Source organism: Sycon ciliatum, chromosome 3 (genome assembly GCF_964019385.1).
Source record: "Sycon ciliatum chromosome 3, ocSycCili1.1, whole genome shotgun sequence".
NCBI lineage: Eukaryota > Metazoa > Porifera > Calcarea > Leucosolenida > Sycettidae > Sycon > Sycon ciliatum.
In genome coordinates this window covers 6,317,421-6,323,420 of record NC_088645.1, presented here as the reverse complement: position 1 = coordinate 6,323,420, position 6,000 = coordinate 6,317,421, and the positions used below count along the sequence as shown (strand labels likewise).

Here is a 6,000-nt window from a genome sequence, read left to right as displayed (position 1 = left end):
TATTTTCCCCCGCCATGCTTCGCACTTGATCATTCTAACTGTGTACCCTGTGTACTCCACCTCTCTACTCCCTTGAGCACCTCTCTACTCCCTTGAGCACCGTATCTACTGCCTTGAGCACCGTATCTACTGCCAGGACTCCCGGCGTTTGCTTGGAAACCAGAGCAGAATGGCATTGCTGACGTTTCCTTGAGCGAATCTCCTGTATCCCCTGTATCCACTAATTACACCTGCAATTGCTCTCATGCAGTGGATGCTGCCAAAGCCATTGCTAGCGCTGTATTGAGATGGTGGAACCATTCCTCTGAAAGTGTTACTGCTCAGGCAGTTTCAACGCATCGAAATTCTTGACACCTATGATTGATTGTGGACTCAGCACACTTGTTCTTCTCAGAGTCTTCAGCGTAAACACTAAAATGTACATGCAATATGCCGCCAGTACACGGTCATAACTATTAGTTTAACCCCGCCAGCATAATCATGTTATATCAGCGATCTGCGTAGCGATGGCTGCTTCTAGCTGCTGCTCCTCTTTTCTATACAGTCGCCATGGCATTCTGAATGAGTGCCCTAGTCCTGGTAACACTCACGGCTGATCACGCTCGTGCACACTGTTCAAACGTTTGAATTTTTATCCTTCAATGAAAGGAATGGAGATTTTTTTAAATTGTACAGTTGAGTTTTTTTTTAGAAGATCATTTTGACCTGGCCACTGGCTAAGAATACGTACATAATAATTACGTTATTGTAAACCATTCCATTGAGTCTATGGAAAAGTTTTCAACCTGGTCCTTCATTCCATCACCGCTCTTGATTGATACATAACGCTTTGGTTACTAAATCAAAGTACATGTCTATGCATATCCCGCGTTTCATAAGCTATTGTACACGACTTTTAAATATTTATATTATTTTATCGACGTTACAATTTTCAGAGCCACCCTTCTGATAATTTCGCATGAACATCGCTTGCAAAGTGTGCAAAGAACCCTTTCTGTTCAATTCTTTTGTATTATTAATTTTCATCTTTAGACTTTACGTGCAACTCTCAGTTGGAAGTTGTAGGATTCATCGGCGCTGCGCGTGCATCCTTTTTCAAAGTACTCCCCCCCCCCCCACACCCCCAACAGCGTTTCTGATGTTCGCCTGTTACTGCTGCTATTGCCAACATTGCTACAACTGAATAGATAACATTTCTCAAAATGCGAAAACTCCACTGTAGCCGTTTGGAGAGTGTTGTGAAGATGTATGAATAGATAACGTTACAAGTAATCTGCAGACAAGATTAGTGTATTTGAACTGTTGCCGCTGCATGGACTTTGACTTATTCACATTCTCTTGCTGCATGAATGCATGTCTCAGCTTTTTTTTACCAAGATTAACAAAGAGGTTCCAGGCTGTCCAAGGGAGTGCTCAATACCGAGCGGCAGAGCTAGTTCAAACAATAAGAGGACAGAGAAAGTGTTTTAACTCTGAGTTTCACGCACTAGGCGTTCATCAGAAAACAGCAATGAGTAACTCTGTATCAGTACTGGTTTTTATCACTCCCTTAGTATTGACTCACATAGATTTTTGCCATACCTATGCAGTCAAATATTCCTGCATATTTCACTCCTTAGGGCTATATTGACTGCTTATATTTGACTGCTTAGGGGTTGCGCAGTTGAACAGTGCCTAGTGCAGCATTGTCACTGCATGAGTAGGTGGTGGTGCAACGGTTGTGCAATCATAAAACCGGGATTCTTGAGGTTATCGTTCTGGAATTTGAAATACGGACTGTTTGTCGTGATAAATCTAATATTGACTTCGTACTTCGTCAGTATAGGAAATAAAAACCTCGTAAAAGACCTCGGCTTTTATTTCCTTTATTGACCTCGTACTCAGTCAATATTAGATACATATACCCACAAACTTAAGTGTAAATGACTACATCATAGCGCAAATCTGAAAGGCGCAAATTACAGCAGTGAAAAGTGTAAATGACTGCGTCATGGCGCAAGTCTAAAAGGTGCGAATGACCGTGATGACAGCAGTGGGCCATGGGCCGGTGCCAGTGGTGAAAGGTATCACTTCAAGTGACAAGCATGCATGCACTGGATCATACATGTACATGTAATAACACACGTTATTTTCGGTGTAATTTTAATTCGGTAATTTCGGTAGAGAATTCAGGCACCTATATTTGGATTACACCTAAAAGGCACTAGAGTATGCACGGTATGTGAAGGGTAGGCTGGTCACCTAATTCTACATTACACCTGAAACCTGGCAGGTCCCTGGTACCAAAATTTAAATACACCAAAAATTACATGATGCGCATGAGCAAACAGATTTAGCACTTTTCAGCTAAAAAAGCTCAAAAAGGGCACCTACAGTTTGACAGCCTAGGATAGCACTTTCCCAAAGGTGCTATCCTAGGCTGTCAAACTAGCTTTCACCTGTATATTTTTTATGCAGTTTCCCCACCATGCCACCACCACAGACAGTCATGCGTCGCTGGTGACGCATATGCGTACATACGCGCCACCAACGACGCGCGAATACTGACATATGCTTTGCTTGCCTTAGCAGTTTAGTGCGGTGCTAGCCATACCCGGCACTGTCACGTGATCTCGTTTCCTTCTGAACGGCCGCTGGCTGGTTACCATGGACAACGGACCACTGGATGCTGGACTTTGGTACTACAGTAGATATTGGTTATAACGTGCCCTTCTGCTTTTTCACATTTTATCACTATAACCGGTATATCACTACATCCGATTTTCAACTGCGCTCGAGCGCTCGTCATACATACACATTATAGTTTATACACGTGAGGGTACTCGATCGCGCTAATGTAGCGTACTGATACATGATGCATGCTGCTGCACCTTCCCCAGTCTAGAGTCAAGAACTTCTTGGCCCAAAGGCATCATCATCCAGGAAGCATCAGACCAGAATACACTATGAAAACACACATGTGGCTCCAAGTCGAGACATCAATGCCTCACACTCGTGTGTTGCTATCACTATAGACGATAATGTTTCTGCACAAAGAGGTGTTTTGAATGGTGATTCTGTATCCTTATAGCCGATTTATCGCTATATACGATATATTGGTTATAATGATAGTTTGACTGGCTTTTTCTGGTTTTGCTTTTGATATTTTCATTTTGTATCAATATAGCCGGTTTATCACTATATCCGATGACTTTATAACCGATATCCACTGTAGTAGTAGTACTAGAGAGCTGGAATGCTAGCCATGTCACATGGCATGGCATGTGTCACTAGTACTAGTACTAGTAGTAGAGTACTCAGAGTAGAGAGCTAGAGCTAGCCAGCCATGTGTCGACAGTCATCAATGCGCGCATGCATGCACATCCATGCAGACTGACACGTGGCTACAAACATAATATTATTATTATTATTACTAGCTAGCTAGCATCCCACTAGTCATTATGCATGACAGTCAGTGCACTGTCATATGAGTGGATCATATCATGCAGTAGAGAATAATAATCTACTGCATGCACGACACTGGGCCAGGGGCATGGGTCGATCGCGGAGGTAGCTGTACATCTGGACTCTAGTAAAAAAAAGTATTACTATTACTACCCGGTTCCTCGATCCACCAAGGCGCCGCCCTAGCGGTGGCAGGCTAAGCCAAGGCAAGGTGCACCGGTGGTGAACACTAGAACAGCGGCGTCAGTCCACACGATGAGCCAGTCTGCGGGTTGCAGTGGTCGCGGCCAGTTTAGTTTTTTGCATGTCGGCAGACGATTTACTAGTACTAGTAGTGACAGTACTGCTCGTACACTACTACACTAGTACACTGACTGTCGTACTCGCAGTTCAGCGAATCAGAGCAGTATTACGGAAAGCCTTTTATTAGTTTAGAGTTCAGACGTCGATACGATTGCTACAGAGTAGTCTAGACTGCATCGACCAGCAACGCTCATCGGTAAGTGAGAAACCCTCTTGACAAGTAGAATATCATTTTTAGGTCGAAAGCCTCTTTTACGGGTTGTTTACAAATTGTACATGTACGTCATGTACATGTATGTGTTCGATTGCCGGCATTATCTCAGGAACTAGAAATTCAGTTATTGGCATATTGCGAGTCCACGTGACTTCGCGTAGCACACTGTACGGGTATCAACTACCACAGTATAGGCCTTGGCGGATAATGCTCGAAAAGGTGGCAGATTCTGCTTTTTTTGCACCGAAATTGGCAGAACCATACAAACCTTATGGCGGGCAATTCCTCGAATTCTGCTCCATTTCTTTATCCACATACCAAACATGCATGAAACTTACCAGAAAAAGTACCGAATTCTGCCAATTTTTCTGCCGGCATTATCCGCCAAGGCCTACCACAGTACCGCTCTACTACTGTACCAGCCTCGTTCCTGTTGCCCTTTCACGCTGATGCTCTAGCTCTCTGTCCTTCGTTACCGACTATTACTTACCACAACGGTAACAGAGGCAGAGTGAATGATGACTAGGCACCGGCGGATTATGCGGCATAATTATTGGCATAATTTGGTGGTTGAAAATTTGGAGCATAATTTGGCATCCTCTCGGAGGTAGGAGCATAACTACACGATTATACCACAGTTCTAGTATGTAGGCTATACAATTGTGTACAATGCACCTGATCAGTGCTGGTGGTCTGCATGGTAAAGGGTTCGGAGGTCATGCGGATAGTGTTTTCAATGAAAAGCAGGGTAGAAATCATGGCAATACAGTATTGTATGCTCGAACTCGTCTTCTTCAAAGTTCTTTCTCACACTGACACAGTACATGTAGCAGAAGATGCGAGTGAATCAGCCTTCATCAGGTATCCCGGGGCGGACGAGATAGTGGCGGGTAGTCCGCAAAACTCCGTGTACAACATGTACATGTACATTACATTTGTACATTATGCATGTTACGAAGTCCTGACCTCTGGATTCTAGCAGTCATGATAAGACTGCAGGCTATCGATATTGCTCGAAATTGATGTACATGTATAGTTGATGTTCGGTCATGATAGAAGGAGAAGTGGAGCTACGGGAGAGATGAGCTGATTATTCGCAGGGTGAGGGTGACATCGGTTGGAAGAGTATGATGATTACGAAGACTGTGAGTTGAACATGATAATTTTCAAAGGTATCTCAAACTAATTTGGCAATGAAATAATATTTTTACTGAAGTACAAAAGAAATCAAGATCACTTAGTGATGAATAGAAGAAGTAATGTTTTCTCTTTTCCATGTTGATCTCTAACATGCATGGACACCTTGGTATGGGGATACTCATGTATTTTGTTGTACTTATGGCCACTTGCAACTGCGAAAAAGGCACAATTTTCCGAACTTTGAGGCTCCATAAGTACAACAAAGTGAATATATATCCCCGGGTGCCAAAGCATAATATTATGAGGATTTTACGAGCATAATGCGAGAATCCATGAAAGCATAATTCCATGATTTCGCGAGCATAATCTGCCGGAGCCTAATGATGACTGACTGCGCTCACTGGTTGAACACGGTCGTTGTGTTGGTGAACTAATATTCCCATTTTCTACAATAGACCGCCTTTTACTTTGTGGGCAGATTAGCTAGGCCGCACCAATACCGGATGAGAGTTTTGTAGAAACCCTAGCATAGGTGGAGGTTGGCTAACAAGCAAACAGAGCGACTTGACAACACACAGTGCTAGCATTGCTCACGGCGACGTGTGCATTGTACATTCATGATTGTAACGATGGTATGGTGACACCGCAGTGCAGGCGAGTTCTGGGTGTCGACACATAGGTCCTAGGTAAACGGAGCGACTTGAAAACACGCTACTTGTACTAACTAATTTTTTTACTTGCAGTGCTAGCAATAGTAGCATTGCTAGACCGTAGGCGTAGACGTGTGCGTTGCAGGTGGTTGTAACGGCACCACACTACAGTGGTATGACACGCACCTGACTGACCAAGACTAAGAGGCAATGCAGGCCACGAGTTCTGTGTGTCTTGGGTTAGAACTT

The 6,000-nt window shown here is 43.6% G+C and overlaps 3 protein-coding genes across 4 annotated transcripts in view; 2 read left to right on the top strand and 1 right to left on the bottom strand.

Annotated features, from left to right (window-relative positions):
* Positions 1 to 1,211, top strand: part of LOC135811274 (TNF receptor-associated factor 3-like) — a gene marked incomplete at its 5' end in the record, with an annotated part of 4,721 nt that extends 3,510 nt beyond the window's left edge. Inside the window, 1 exon segment of the mRNA XM_065324487.1 lies at positions 1 to 1,211. This exon segment is cut by the window's left edge and continues 1,100 nt beyond it.
* LOC135811276 (aquaporin-like) overlaps positions 1 to 6,000 on the bottom strand; it is a 133,460-nt gene that overhangs the window by 42,506 nt on the left and 84,954 nt on the right. The gene's annotated exons all lie outside the window — the stretch shown is intronic.
* Positions 3,764 to 6,000, top strand: part of LOC135811272 (TNF receptor-associated factor 5-like) — a 41,518-nt gene continuing 39,281 nt past the window's right edge. Inside the window, exon 1 of one of the 2 annotated variants that reach the window (XM_065324486.1) lies at positions 3,764 to 3,943. The gene's annotated coding sequence lies outside the window, so the exon portion shown is untranslated. The remainder of the gene's footprint in view (positions 3,944 to 6,000) is intronic. The other variant, XM_065324484.1, reaches the window with a different exon arrangement.